The following is a 16,687-nucleotide window of genomic DNA, read 5'->3' on the forward strand; positions in this document are numbered from 1 at the left end:
TAAACACCACCACAGACACCACAAGCACGCCTTCTCCTCGTACTTCCGCCTCACGCGGGAACACGACGCTCTAAATACTTCGAATTCCAATGCCAGTATATTGTAAACCACGGGTTCTTTAATGCTAGCGGGTCGTCGCGACCCTAGTTAACATCATGGTGCACGTCTCGTGACGGGTGTCACGGCGTAGTTAAATGTATGCGATACATTTCTCAAATATAAGCGCTCAGTCATCTGTACATCATGGTAGGTTCCCACGACGTGCAATATGCGTTCAACTTATCAATGTTCATGTGTCCTGCAGTTCACATTATGACGCGCAGTTAGCTGCGGTCTTCATCGATCCATGAGCCGAGTGATCCACTGCCGAGGGTGACTAACTTGCGTAAGCCGCCGCTGTGCGCGTATACCCGTTCCCCGTAGGGAGGAGCAAGCCGCCGCTTAGAGACGAAGCATAAAGTGTCCTCATTCCACATAGGGCAAGCTGGATTAATCCATTTTACCCAGGACGGCCGAAGCGGCGTGGACCAGGGGAGAACTGAACCTTATACTTCACACCACAGTAAGTCTACGTGTCCTCTTCCACATAGGGCAAGCTAGAACTAACTATCTTACCCAGGACTGCCGAAGCAGCGTGGACCAGGGGAGGAACACACTTTTCATGGAAACGTAAGGCATCCATGACTGCCATAACGTAAGCCGCCGCTGTGCGCGTATACCCGTTCCCCGTAGGGAGGAGCAAGCCGCCGCTTAGAGACGAAGCATAAAGTGTCCTCATTCCACATAGGGCAAGCTGGATGAATCCATTTTACCCAGGACGGCCGAAGCGGCGTGGACCAGGGGAGAACTGAACTTTATACTTCACACCACAGTAAGTCTACGTGTCCTCTTCCACATAGGGCAAGCTAGAACTAACTATCTTACCCAGGACTGCCGAAGCAGCGTGGACCAGGGGAGGAACACACTTTTCATAGAAACGTAAGGCATCCATGACTGCCATAGTGCGTAAGCCGCCGCTGTGCGCGTAAACCCGTTCCCCGTAGGGAGGAGTCAAGCCGCCGCTTAGAGACGAAGTATGAAGTGTCCTCTTCCACATAGGGCAAGCTAGAATGAACTATCTTACCCAGGACCGCCGAAGCAGCGTGGACCAGGGGAGAACTGAACTTTATACTTCACACCACAGTATTGAGTAATGTGCCCTCTTCCACATAGGGCAAGCTGGAATGTTCCATTTTACCCAGGACGGCCGAAGCGGCGTGGACCAGTGGAGGACTACACAATCATGAGGTTTGATATCGACTTGTGTGTTTCAATAGGGTACCGATGGTATGTTTTGAACCGATTTGATTTAGCCATTCTGAAGTCATCACTTGGTTGAAGCGCTGAACTAGGGAGGCATCGTTTACATTACTTGTATATATTGGTTTTCGCATGCTCTACTAGGTTAATGTCATAGGGTTGGCTATCGAGCATGCCCAAGTGATGACTTGATTGTGTGCTTGCTTGAATTCTTCACATTTCATACCATCGGTTAGTTGTCGAATCATTCCTCGATCATAACCTTCGTTCTTGGTTCATGTATGCTCTCTTCCACATAGGGCAAGCTAGAATTAACTATCTTACCCAGGACCGCCGAAGCAGCGTGGACCAGGGGAGAACTATACTTTGTCTTGTATGCCCTCTTCCACATAGGGCAAGCTAGAACTAACTATCTTACCCAGGACTGCAAAGCAGCGTGGACCAGTGGAGGACTATACTTTGTTCATTACACCACAGTATTAAGTATGGTGTCCTCTTCCACCATAGGGCAAGCTAGAACTAACTATCTTACCCAGGACCGCCGAAGCAGTGTGGACCAGGGGAGGACTATACTTTATACTTCACACACTAGCCATACTGAAGTCATCACTTGGTTGAAGCGCTGAACTACGGCGGGGTAATCGTTTACAGGTTATAATCATATAGCTGCATGCTCATTAGTAGATAATGGAATATTGTATGGCAATATGAGCATGCCCAAGTGATGACTTTGTTTCAAGCTCAACAGGTAGGGTATTGAGTCCTCTTCCACATAGGGCAAGCTAGAATGAACTATCTTACCCAGGACCGCCGGAGCAGCGTGGACCAGTGGAGGACTATACCTTGTCCATTACACCACAGTATTAAGTATTGTGTCCTCTTCCACATAGGGCAAGCTAGAATTAACTATCTTACCCAGGACCGCCGAAGCAGCGTGGACCAGATGAGGACTATACTTTATACTTCACACCACAGTTTTGAGTACGCCTTGCATAAAGTATCTAGTTTGAACCACGAGGGCTCACAATGTAGAACCGCGAGGGCTCTAGTACCGATTCTCTCGGTACGGCTTGGTCCGTGTTCCTTTATGCTTGTACTCTAAGTATTAAGTATTGTGTCCTCTTCCACATAGGGCAAGCTAGAACTAACTATCTTACCCAGGACCGCCGAAGCAGTGTGGACCAGGGGAGGACTATACTTTATACTTCACACACTAGCCATACTGAAGTCATCACTTGGTGGGGGTGAACTACGGCGGTATCTATCGTTTTGGTTCGGTCTATATAGGGTCGCTTGCATGCTCATTCGAATATAATGTAATTGTGTATGGCAATATGAGCATGCCCAAGTGATGACTTTGTTTCAAGCTCAACAGGTAGGGTATTGAGTCCTCTTCCACATAGGGCAAGCTAGAATGAACTATCTTACCCAGGACCGCCGGAGCAGCGTGGACCAGTGGAGGACTATACTTTATACTTCACACCACAGTATTGAGTACTTCTTGCATAAAGCCCCTAATGAGAACCACGAGGGCTCTCTCAATGTAGAACCACAAGGGCTCTAGTACCGATTCTCTCGGTACGGCTTGGTCCGTGTTCCTTTATGCTTGTACTCTTAGAAAGTCTCAACCCGGAGGTCTTGACTTTGATTGTCATAGTTGGACTACGACGGGGCATCCGACCATTGCTGATCGAACACCCCTGATTCACCATCTTTCGGGTAGGCGGTACGCGTACCTCCGGACGCGGAAGTCTCAACCCGGAGGTCTTGACTTTGATTGTCATAGTTGGACTACGACGGGGTATCCGACTCATCGAATACCCCAGAAGCACACCATCTTTCGGGTAGGCGGTACGCGTACCTCCGGACGCGGAAGTCTCAACCCGGAGGTCTTGACTTTGATTGTCATAGTTGGACTACGACGGGGTATCCGACTCATCGAATACCCCAGAAGCACACCATCTTTCGGGTAGGCGGTACGCGTACCTCCGGACGCGGAAAGTCTCAACCCGGAGGTCTTGACTTTGGTTGTCATAGTTGGACTATGACGGGGCATCCGACCATTGCTGATCGAACACCCCTGTTACACCATCTTTCGGATAGGCGGTGCGCGACACCACCGACGCGGAAAGTCTCAACCCGGAGGTCTTGACTTTGTATTGTTGGATAGTCCTCTTCCACTATAGGGCAAGCTGGAAATATTCCATTTTACCCAGGACTGCCGAGGCAGCGTGGACCAGGGGAGAACTTCACGGAATCTTCAGGCATCCATGATTGCCATAGTGCGTAAGCCGCCGCTGTGCGCGTCAACTCGTTCCCCGTGAGGAGGAGTCTAGCCGCCGCTAAAAGACGAAGCATTAAGTGTCCTCATTCCACTATAGGGCAAGCTAGAATTAACTATCTTACCCAGGACCGCCGAAGCAGCGTGGACCAGGCGAGGACTATACTTTATACTTCACACCACAGTATTGAGTACGACTTGCATAAAGCCCCTAATGAGAACCACGAGGGCTCTCTCAATGTAGAACCACGAGGGCTCTAGTACCGATTCTCTCGGTACGGCTTGGTCCGTGTTCCTTTATGCTTGTACTCGCGGAAAGTCTCAACCCGGAGGTCTTGACTTTGATTGTCATAGTTGGACTACGACGGGGCATCCGACCATTGCTGACCGAACACCCCTGATTCATCATCTTTCGGATAGGAGGTGCGCCCACCTCCGACGCGGAAGTCTCAACCCGGAGGTTCGGACTTAGAGCTTTTCCCATTTAAAAGTTTTTCTCTTAGCCATACTGAAGTCATCACTTGGTGAACGATTGAACTAGGGCGGGTTAATCGTTTATAGGTATCATGTGGTTTGCATGCTCTCTTAGGTTAAGGTCATGTGGTTGGCTATCGAGCATGCCCAAGTGATGACTTTGTTTCACGCTTGCTTGATTTCTTCATGATTCCCTGTTATATAGTGTAATCATTCGAGAACAGGGAATCTTTGGTTTTGCTCAACAGGTATTGGATGTCAACTTGGTATCTAGATCGCATTAAGTCTCAACCCTTAGGTTCGGACTTGTATAGTGACATCTTGTTACGGTCTTGAGTCTCAACCCGCAGGTTCGGACTACTTAGTGTTTGATCGAATATAATATGGCAACTTGTGCCTAAGTCTCAACCCGCAGGTTCGGACTTCTGTTTATTTGGCCAATGTATGTATAAGGCAACTTGTGCCTAAGTCTCAACCCGCAGGTTCGGACTTGTTAGTGTTTCGTCAACTTTCATATGGCAACTTGTGCCTAAGTCTCAACCCGCAGGTTCGGACTTGTGTATTTGTTCGAAGTCATGTATAAGGCAACTTGTGCCTAGGTCTCAACCCGCAGGTTCGGACTTGTGTATTTGTTCGAAGTTATATATAAGGCAACTTGTGCCTAAGTCTCAACCCGCAGGTTCGGACTTCATAGTGTTTCGTCAATGTTCATATGGCAACTTGTGCCTAAGTCTCAACCCGCAGGTTCGGACTTCATAGTGTTTCGTCAATGTTCATATGGCAACTTGTGCCGAAGTCTCAACCCGCAGGTTCGGACTTCTATAGTGTTTCGTCAATTATCATATGGCAACTTGTGCCGAAGTCTCAACCCGCAGGTTCGGACTTCTGGAAGGATCACTTGGCCACTAATGATCCTTCCGCAGGTTCACCTACGGAAACCTTGTTACGACTTTTACTTCCTCTAAATCATCAAGTTCGGTCAACTTCGATAAAGCAGACGCGGTTCACGAGGATCCAGCGAACGATCATCTCCAAAGACCTCACTAAATAATCCATCGGTAGTAGCGACGGGCGGTGTGTACAAAGGGCAGGGACGTATTCAACGCTGGCTGATGACCAGCACTTACTAGAAGTTCCGAGTTCATATGGACCATTGCAATCCATAATCCCTACTAAGTGAGTATTTGAGTGATTTCCCGTTCCTCTCGGAATAGGAGACACGCTGCTACCCACATTGTAGCACGCGTGTAGCCCAGAACATCTAAGGGCATCACGGACCTGTTATCGCTCGATCTCATTTTGCTAAACACAAATTGTCCTGCTAAGCAGCGTACCGTAAGTGCACTTGCGCACACGAACAGCGAAGGTGTCAGGTCATACTCCACCGAAAGGTCCTAACCCGTTCCAATCGGCATCGACGCATTAACGCTGACTGCGTTCTAGTTAGCATATGTGAGTCACGTTCGTTATCGGAATTAACCAGACAAATCAATCCACGAACTAAGAACGGCCATGCACCACTACCCTTAAATTTGAGAAAGAGCTATTAATCTGTCTCACCTCCATAAGTTCGGACCTGGTAAGTTTTCCCGTGTTGAGTCAAATTGAACCGCAAGCTCCATTTCATTGTGGTGCCCTTCCGTCAATTCCTTTAAGTTTCAACTTTGCAACCATACTTCCCCCGGAACCTGACTTTGGTTTCCCGGAAGCTACTGAGAGCACCTGGTTGTAGCGTCTCCCAATTGCTAGTTGGCATCGTTTACGGTTAGAACTAGGGCGGTATCTAATCGCCTTCGATCCTCTAACTTTCGTTCTTGATTAAAGAAAGCATCCTTGACAAATGCCTTCGCTTTAGTTAGTCTTACGACGGTCTACGAATTTCACCTCTCGCGCCGTAATACTAGTGTCCCCAACTACTTCTGTTAATCATTACCTCCGGTCTGAGTACAAACCAATGAAAGATTAGACCAAGGTCGTATTCCATTATTCCATGCAAGATTATTCTAGGGCGTTTGGGCACCCTGCTTTAAGCACTCTAATTTGTTCAAGGTAAACGTGAGCGGTCGAGCTCTATGTTACACTTGCACCCGTTGAAGGGCACACCATGACACAGACTTGGTGCCCTACCACACCATTGAGTCGCAACCAGATTCCGACTTGGCCCACCGACCACGGGTTGACCGGGTCGGCGGAGCCGGACTGTGTTGGACAAGTATCAACTTCGAACGTTTTAACCGCAACAATTTTAATATACGCTAGTGGAGCTGGAATTACCGCGGCTGCTGGCACCAGACTTGCCCTCCACTTGATCCTCGTAGAAGGATTTATGCTCTACTCATTCCAATTATGAAACATCATTAAAGAGTTTCATATTGTTATTTCTCGTCACTACCTCCCCGTCCCGGGATTGGGTAATTTACGCGCCTGCTGCCTTCCTTGGATGTGGTAGCCATTTCTCAGGCTCCCTCTCCGGAATCGAACCCTGATTCCCCGTTACCCGTTGCAACCATGGTAGTCCTCTATACTACCATCCATAGTTGATAGGGCAGATATTTGCGAGATCTGTCGTCGGTGCGAGACCATACGATCAGCATCATTATCCAGACTTCAACTCAATGACACGGAGAACCCGCGATTGGTTTGACTAATAAGTGCACCAGTTCCCGCGAGGGTCCTGGCATGTTGCATGTATTAGCTCTAGATTTTCCACAGTTATCCAAGTAACTAGGTTGATGATCTCGTAAATTATAGCTGTTATACTGAGCCTTATGCGGTTTCACATTAAATCTGTTTGTACTTAGACATGCATGGCTTAACCTTTGAGACGAGCGTATATTACTGGTAGGATCAACCAGAATTCCGACTTTGCGTTCGAATGTTCATTGTCCCATTGCACCCGGAGGAGCAAACACCACGTTCTATATGTTGTCAAGTCCGGTAGCACACGGGAGGCGAGCCCCCGTGCGAACCTCATTGCCCTCGTATCACACACACCCGATGCACCGGACAGGCACTTGAGCGGCATTCGACTCCGCTAAGCGCACGAGCGCCCGATTGTGCATGCGCTGACGGGGCCTTCATACCCCTACCACAGCGACCTTATGCCAAACTTCCATGAATACTTAGGTGAGCTGACAAGGGCCTTCATTTCCCTACCATCAACTAAAGGACACGCTAGGCGCGTCCGATCATTGCAACTGCGGGGCTTTCATACCCCAATCACCACAGTACGCAATTCACCAGAGTTTAATCACAACCCCCCCGGACATGGCACACTATTAACTTGCAACAAAACTTAGTGTGTGCCGGGCACATCGGTTCCACAAAATCATTCCCGATGTACCCCAATTGGGGTTGCGAACGCATTCACGGTCCTCTGACACACCCAACCAAGCGTGGATACTACATACCTCAAACACCCAGTACACTAACAGACAAATCAATATATGGTTGCTTTCCCCCAGACATTTGCCAATCACTTGGCACCCGGACGGGAACTCGCTCCTGATTGCGCCATTGCCACCCATTTGCCAAGAGCGAGTTCTGTATGTAGATTTCATTTGGAAAGACAACCGTGTACTGGATATTCTATCCGACGATTACAGATGACGAGTACGAGACTCGACTACACTCACGGATAATACATTTTGGGTCGAGATTGCTTTCGGGGTTTTCGATTGGTCTTGCGCTTGTAAACGTATAACTTTGACTTGTGGTAACCTCGGTATGTTAGTCGATCACGTGGTTGTGAACTGGGTACGGGTGGGCAATCTGTTCACTTGCACTCTGGGTAGGAATATGGTGAGCGCTATAGGTTAAAGATCATGGTATGGTTCCATCGTGATGACTTTCGCTAGATAGTAGGATGTTTGGATAGTTATAACGTTTTTGGCCATTTGTTCATAGTGTTCGGTTCATTGAGGAATTCGATTGGTCTTTGCTTCACACACGTGGTCGATCACTTGGATGTGAACTAGGGTGAGATTAAGGTGTTCACTAGTGCTCTTCGGTTTTGGATCAGTACTGAGCACTTGATTGGTTTCGCATAATATGTATCCATAGTGATGACTCTTTCCAGCTTAAGATTTCGTTACCAGTTTCGAATCCTCCCCACGTTCGCTTTTACTTGGTTAGGTTTTCGAGTGTAGATTTGAAAGCAATCTCATGTATGTATCCCATCTGATATAAGCCACTGACAGTTCATGTCACCTCGTTCAACTCTCGCTGGGTCACAGAAGTATGTTACTGCGCCCATTATCCCTACTCGGATAGGTTCGGTTCGTTCGTTTTATACTACGGTGAGTAAACTCAATTTGTGCATCGCATAGCCATGGAAAGCAAGCTTTCGCGGGCCTCTTCGACTGTTTTGATACGAGCTGTGCCCGTGATGCTTGTCATCCCAGGATACTAGACCCCTTTGGACGACCGCATGACCATCAGAAAGTAAATTCCACGTTCGATTTGGGGTGTGAACCCCGAACATAAAGTCTTTGTGTAGAACCACGAGGGCTCTATAGTACCGATTCTCTCGGTACGCTTGGTCCGTGTTCCTTTATGTTCGTACTCTTGTGAATAAGATTCACGTTCGTTTTGGGATATTTGCTACTGTCACCGTTTGAGTACTATGGGGCTTGAACCCCTAACATAAAGTCTTTGTGTAGAACCACGAGGGTTCTATAGTACCGATTCTCTCGGTACGCTTGGTCCGTGTTCCTTTATGTTCGTACTCTTGTGTGTATAATATTCATGTTCGGTTTGGGATATTTGCTACTTTCATCAGGGTCCCGTTCTTCATACAAGTCTGCCTTGCTAATGTGGTAACTTTATAGTGTAGTTCTGACATCCCAATTTTGGGACTTAGCCGATTTTTCGTATATTTCCATATGACCCATAGGGTCCCTTTCTTCATACAAGCTTGCCTAGGGCGATCGGTCAAAACTTGTCTTACTATTCGATTGGTCTTCGCACTTTCACCCTAGGCAGTTCGCCTAGGTCTGTCTTCTTGAGGAGGCCAAAACCCGAAATAAGGAGGTTCGGCCGACCCTGAAACCTCCCCTGTCTGAACTACACTAACCCGATTTTTCAGGGTCCTCAGCGCCATACAACTTTGCCTAGGTCACTTGTACTCTTGACTTAGGCCATCCGACTTGGTCCGTGTTTCTTCCTAGGGTTCACCTAGGTACTTTGCCTTGCTTGATGTGGTAACTTTTAAGTGTAGTTCAGACATCCTAATTTTGGGACTTAGCCGATTTTTCATGTATTTCCATATGACCCATAGGGTCCCTTTCTTCATACAAGCTTGCCTAGGGCGATCGGTCAAAACTTGTCTTACTATTCGATTGGTCTTCGCACTTTCACCCTAGGCAGTTCGCCTAGGTCTGTCTTCTTGAGGAGGCCAAAACCCGAAATAAGGAGGTCCAGCCGACCCTGAAACCTCCCCTGTCTGAACTACACTAACCCGATTTTTCATGGTCCTTAGCGCCATACAACTTTGCCTAGGTCACTTGTACTCTTGACTTAGGCCATCTGACTTGGTCCGTGTTTCTTCCTAGGGTTCACCTAGGTACTTTGCCTTGCTTGATGTGGTAACTTTTTAGTGTAGTTCAGACATCCCAATTTCGGGACTTAGCCGATTTTTCGTATAATTCCATATGACCCATAGGGTCCCTTTCTTCATACAAGCTTGCCTAGGGCGATCGGTCAAAACTTGTCTTACTATTCGATTGGTCTTCGCACTTTCACCCTAGGCACTTTGCCTAGGTCTGTCTTCTTGAGGAGGCCAAAACCCGAAATAAGGAGGTTCAGCCGACCCAGAAACCTCCCCTGTCTGAACTACACTAACCCGATTTTTCAGGGTCCTCAGCGCCATACAACTTTGCCTAGGTCACTTGTACTCTTGACTTAGGCCATCTGACTTGGTCCGTGTTTCTTCCTAGGGTTCACCTAGGTACTTTGCCTTGCTTGATGTGGTAACTTTTTAGTGTAGTTCAGACATCCCAATTTTGGGACTTAGCCGATTTTTCATGTATTTCCATATGACCCATAGGGTCCCTTTCTTCATACAAGCTTGCCTAGGGCGATCGGTCAAAACTTGTCTTACTATTCGATTGGTCTTCGCACTTTCACCCTAGGCAGTTTGCCTAGGTCTGTCTTCTTGAGGAGGCCAAAACCCGAAATAAGGAGGTTCAGCCGACCCAGAAACCTCCCCTGTCTGAACTACACTAACCCGATTTTTCAGGGTCCTCAGCGCCATACAACTTTGCCTAGGTCACTTGTACTCTTGACTTAGGCCATCTGACTTGGTCCGTGTTTCTTCCTAGGGTTCACCTAGGTACTTTGCCTTGCTTGCTGTGGTAACTTTTTAGTGTAGTTCAGACATCCCAATTTTGGGACTTAGCCGATTTTTCATGTATTTCCATATGACCCATAGGGTCCCTTTCTTCATACAAGCTTGCCTAGGGCGATCGGTCAAAACTTGTCTTACTATTCGATTGGTCTTCGCACTTTCACCCTAGGCAGTTTGCCTAGGTGTAGCTTCTTGAGGAGGCCAAAACCCGAAATAAGGAGGTTCAGCCGACCCAGAAACCTCCCCTGTCTGAACTACACTAACCCGATTTTTCAGGGTCCTCAGCGCCATACAACTTTGCCTAGGTCACTTGTACTCTTGACTTAGGCCATCTGACTTGGTCCGTGTTTCTTCCTAGGGTTCACCTAGGTACTTTGCCTTGCTTGATGTGGTAACTTTTTAGTGTAGTTCAGACATCCCAATTTTGGGACTTAGCCGATTTTTCATGTATTTCCATATGACCCATAGGGTCCCTTTCTTCATACAAGCTTGCCTAGGGCGATCGGTCAAAACTTGTCTTACTATTCGATTGGTCTTCGCACTTTCACCCTAGGCAGTTTGCCTAGGTGTAGCTTCTTGAGGAGGCCAAAACCCGAAATAAGGAGGTTCAGCCGACCCAGAAACCTCCCCTGTCTGAACTACACTAACCCGATTTTTCAGGGTCCTCAGCGCCATACAACTTTGCCTAGGTCACTTGTACTCTTGACTTAGGCCATCTGACTTGGTCCGTGTTTCTTCCTAGGGTTCACCTAGGTACTTTGCCTTGCTTGCTGTGGTAACTTTTTAGTGTAGTTCAGACATCCCAATTTTGGGACTTAGCCGATTTTTCATGTATTTCCATATGACCCATAGGGTCCCTTTCTTCATACAAGCTTGCCTAGGGCGATCGGTCAAAACTTGTCTTACTATTCGATTGGTCTTCGCACTTTCACCCTAGGCAGTTTGCCTAGGTGTAGCTTCTTGAGGAGGTCAAAACCCAAAATAAGGAGGTTCAGCCGACCCAAAAACCTCCCCTGTCTAAACTACACTAACCAGATTTTTCAGGGTCCTCACCGTCATACAACTTTGCCTAGGTCACTTGTTCTATTGACTTAGGCCATCTGACTTGGTCCGTGTTTCTTCCTAGGGTTCACCTAGGTACTTTGCCTTGCTTGGTGTGGTAACTTTTTAGTGTAGTTCTGACATCCTCATTTTGGGACTTAGCCGATTTTTCGTAAAATACCATATGACCCATATGGGTCCTTTCCTTCATATAAGTTTGCCTTGCTTGGTATGGTAACATTTGAGTGTAGTTCTGACATCATCATTTTTAGACTTAGCCGATTTTTCGTAAAATACCATATGACCCATATGGGTCCTTTGCTTCATATAAGTTTGCCTTGCTTGGTGTGGTAACATTTGAGTGTAGTTCTGACATCCCCATTTTGGGACTTAGCCGATTTTTCAATCAATACCATATGACCCATCAGGGTCCTTTGCTTCATATAAGTTTGCCTTGCTTGGTGTGGTAACATTTGAGTGTAGTTCTGACATCCCCATTTTGGGACTTAGCCGATTTTTCGTAAAATACCATATGACCCATCAGGGTCCTTGCCTTCATATAAGTTTGCCTTGCTTGGTGTGGTAACATTTGAGTGTAGTTCTGACATCCCCATTTTGGGACTTAGCCGATTTTTCAATCAATACCATATGACCCATCAGGGTCCTTTGCTTCATATAAGTTTGCCTTGCTTGGTGTGGTAACATTTGAGTGTAGTTCTGACATCCCCATTTTGGGACTTAGCCGATTTTTCAATCAATACCATATGACCCATCAGGGTCCTTTGCTTCATATAAGTTTGCCTTGCTTGGTGTGGTAACATTTGAGTGTAGTTCTGACATCCCCATTTTGGGACTTAGCCGATTTTTCGTAAAATACCATATGACCCATCAGGGTCCTTTGCTTCATATAAGTTTGCCTTGCTTGGTGTGGTAACATTTGAGTGTAGTTCTGACATCCCCATTTTGGGACTTAGCCGATTTTTCGTAAAATACCATATGACCCATCAGGGTCCTTTGCTTCATATAAGTTTGCCTTGCTTGGTGTGGTAACATTTGAGTGTAGTTCTGACATCCCCATTTTGGGACTTAGCCGATTTTTCGTAAAATACCATATGACCCATCAGGGTCCTTTGCTTCATATAAGTTTGCCTTGCTTGGTGTGGTAACATTTGAGTGTAGTTCTGACATCCCCATTTTGGGACTTAGCCGATTTTTCAATCAATACCATATGACCCATCAGGGTCCTTTGCTTCATATAAGTTTGCCTTGCTTGGTGTGGTAACATTTGAGTGTAGTTCTGACATCCCCATTTTGGGACTTAGCCGATTTTTCGTAAAATACCATATGACCCATCAGGGTCCTTGCCTTCATATAAGTTTGCCTTGCTTGGTGTGGTAACATTTGAGTGTAGTTCTGACATCCCCATTTTGGGACTTAGCCGATTTTTCGATCAATACCATATGACCCATCAGGGTCCTTTGCTTCATATAAGTTTGCCTTGCTTGGTGTGGTAACATTTGAGTGTAGTTCTGACATCCCCATTTTGGGACTTAGCCGATTTTTCAATCAATACCATATGACCCATCAGGGTCCTTTGCTTCATATAAGTTTGCCTTGCTTGGTGTGGTAACATTTGAGTGTAGTTCTGACATCCCCATTTTGGGACTTAGCCGATTTTTCGTAAAATACCATATGACCCATCAGGGTCCTTGCCTTCATATAAGTTTGCCTTGCTTGGTGTGGTAACATTTGAGTGTAGTTCTGACATCCCCATTTTGGGACTTAGCCGATTTTTCAATCAATACCATATGACCCATCAGGGTCCTTTGCTTCATATAAGTTTGCCTTGCTTGGTGTGGTAACATTTGAGTGTAGTTCTGACATCCCCATTTTGGGACTTAGCCGATTTTTCGTAAAATACCATATGACCCATCAGGGTCCTTGCCTTCATATAAGTTTGCCTTGCTTGGTGTGGTAACATTTGAGTGTAGTTCTGACATCCCCATTTTGGGACTTAGCCGATTTTTCGTAAAATACCATATGACCCATCAGGGTCCTTTCCTTCATATAAGTTTGCCTTGCTTGATGTGGTAACACATGAGTGTAGTTCTGACATCCCCATTTTGGGACTTAGCCGATTTTTCGATCCATCCCATATGACCCATCAGGGTCCTTTTTCTTCATATAAGTTTCCCAAGACTTAGTGCTTTTTTCCTTTGGACACCAATATCACCCTTGCGGGTATCTTTGATCTTCTCACTTTGTATTGGCCAAATGTAGGTCTTGCCATGCCAAACATATAATTGTTCTACACCAAGTCTCTATCTCGTACCGCCAGCTCGGTACATTCGATCAACCTGCCCTTAAGGCACCCGGGACTTAGCCATTTTTTCACATTTTTCATGATTTTGAGGCAACTTTTCTCGACTTTGTCACCTTATATCACCAAGATCCTTTCCCTTTAGCGCTTCACTCTGTTCGTATGATATTTAGCGCTGACTATCACCTTTCTATCGCTGAGCTCAACTTCTTATTCGGTGCCATAGAGCCAGAGATATTTGGTGTATGCTGTTATAAGGGAAGTTTGTCACTTTTTCAAAGGCCCACTTTGGGACGCCCATATCTCACCTTCAGGTATCTTCGATCTTCTTGTCGTCTATGGACGAAACTTAGGCCTTGTCTTGGCCAACTTATAAATGTTCTACGGCCAAGCCGTATCTCTTACCGCCAGCCCGGTATTCATGGACTTAGTTGGATTTTTGCCTCTCGTGGTAACAATTTCAGACTTTGACTCACAATAACACCCGAACGGTCACATGCTAGCGCTTTGCTTGGAAGGAATTATAGTTAGCGCTACCTTTTCTCTTTCCATCGATACCTTGTTCGTTCCATTCCATGCCATACAGCCGAAGTTATGATGTTTCCCGTTTTCCATATCATGTGGAGCTTATGCTCTGGGAAAACCATCTAACACCTGTACCACCCTTTTGGGTACCACCGATCTCGAGACTATGTTCGGGCCAAATATAGGTTATAACATGCCCAACTTATAATTGTTCTACACCAAGTCTCTATCTCTTACCGCCTGCTCGGTATTTTACTCGTAAGTCCAAATTTCACAACTTGTACTTTTTGGCCCAATGTACTCGAGTTTCAATTTTGGTAACATTTTTCGACTTTGACGCTTAATAACTTCCAAATCATGCTAGTTAGCGCTTTGCTTTCTTCTAGTCGTATCTAGCGCTGGGTGTTACCTTTCCAAAACATATCCTAGCTTTACAATCCATGCCATACAGCCGGAGCTACATGGTGCACAAGTCAAATCCATTTTAGCCATGTTTCATTTTTGCCAATTTTTGACCACTCGTATCACCCTTCCAGAGTGGTCCGATCTTCTCGCTGTCTATGGACGACTTTTAGGTCTCGTAGAGGCAAACTTATAAGTATTCTACGTCAACCCGCTATCTCTTACCGCCTGCTCGGTATTCTTGGTCTTGTGTGATTTTTGGCCATTTTGGTATTATTTTTCCACTTTGTCGCTTAATAACTCAGTTTTGCTCAACACTTAGCGCTTCGGTTGTTTGGGATTATAGTTAGCGCTCGGTTCGACCTTTCCAACACTGATCTTAGCTTGTCGATCCGTTCCATACAGCCTGAGTTATTCGCGATACCGTGTTTCAATCCATTTCTCAAGTCTCGTTTTGGTCCAACTTTGAACCAGCCATATCACCCTGATGGGTACCTCCGATCTTCTCGCTCTATATTGGCCAAAGTTAGGTCTTGTGGTAACGTACTTATGATTGTTCTACGCCGTGTTCGTAGCTCTTATCGTTCGCCCGCTATTTTCGATCATAAGGTGAATTTTCGCCTCTAAACCACCATTTTTCACCTTTGCCCTCTAATATGACCGACTTGCTCAACACCTAGCGCTTCGCTTGGTAGGACACATAGCTAGCGCTCGTCAAGACCTTTCCAACGCATATCCAAGCTTTCCGATCCGAGCCATACAGCCTGAGCTATAGGCGATACCGTTTTTCCCATTTTCTTGGTCACATGCACTTTAGGGTACCCCTTTTTGCCTTTGACCCTTAATACCTCCTCCGGGTCACTAGTAGGCGCTTAGCTTGGTAGGAAACATAGCTAGAGCAGGCCTTCACCTTTCCAAAACTGCCTCAAGTGTACCGATCCGACATCTAGAACCAAAGTTATGGTCATTCCTATCATGCTCTACTTTCATGGTCAACCTCCACCAAGCACACCTAGGTTGGACCAACTTTCACCAACTCATCTCGAACCCCAAATTTGCTTCGACCTACTAGGTTTCCCTAGTAAAGTGGTCAAAACATCCATTACAACACGACTGGTCTTTCTGGTGGTCGACCTAGGCGACTTTGTTCGACGACCACCACCCCATGGAACTAAAAGACGTCCCTTGATACGGACCACCGATACATTTTCCGGCCTGTCTAAACTACACTCATCGAAATTTTTTTGGGTCCCCACCGTCATACAAGTTTGCCTAGGTCAAGTTTTTCTTCCGGATCGGCCGCGGACCTCACTTTTCATTATCTAGGGAGGCCATAGGGCCCCAAAAGGGGTTTTTTAAAATTTTCGACACTTTCGACTTTGGTCGGATTTTTTCCGATTTTGGTCCGACCTAGGGACTTGGTGGTCCAAGGAGCCTCGGGACCAAACTTTTTTCTCAGGGGTCCCTACCTCCATACAACTTTGCCTAGGTCAATTTTTTGTTCCAAATCGACCGCGGATTTCACTTTTCAATATCTGGGGCTCGTGTAGAGTCCGAATATGAGGTTTTCTCATTTTTCGACATTTTCGACTTTTTTCGACTTTTTTCGGGTTTTTCGACCTAGGGGTCCGCCGAACAAATTTTGGGTCAAAAATTTTTATTGAACTAGTCGAAAGTACGCAAAAAGATAAGACTTTTTGCCGAAGACACCATGCCCCGGAACCGACTCCTTCCCCTTCAAAATTGGGGACAAACGTGATTTTTGAAACTTTTCCTTAGGGAGCCAAAGACTTAGAAAATTTTCAAATCCTCGATTTTTCGATTGCGAGCTAGCGCTTTGCGGTCTTCGGCAATGTTTTAGATCTCGACGAGATAAGACTTTTTGGTCAAGGGACACTTTGCCCTCCGACCCCTCCTTCCCCCCGCAAATCGCCCCACAAAGTGCAATTTTTGCATTTTCACCTCTTTGCACGCACTGTTCGGCCCAAATGGCCACTTT

At 46.4% G+C, this 16,687-nt stretch overlaps 1 non-coding gene across 1 annotated transcript; it reads right to left on the reverse strand.

Annotated features, from left to right (window-relative positions):
- Positions 1–220: 220 nt before the first annotated feature.
- On the reverse strand, positions 221–375 carry LOC131269935 (5.8S ribosomal RNA). The gene has a single exon (XR_009179093.1). It is a non-coding gene; the product is annotated as a 5.8S ribosomal RNA (ribosomal RNA).
- Positions 376–16,687: the final 16,312 nt, after the last annotated feature.

Source organism: Anopheles coustani, assembly GCF_943734705.1.
Source record: "Anopheles coustani chromosome X unlocalized genomic scaffold, idAnoCousDA_361_x.2 X_unloc_11, whole genome shotgun sequence".
Lineage (NCBI taxonomy): Eukaryota > Metazoa > Arthropoda > Insecta > Diptera > Culicidae > Anopheles > Anopheles coustani.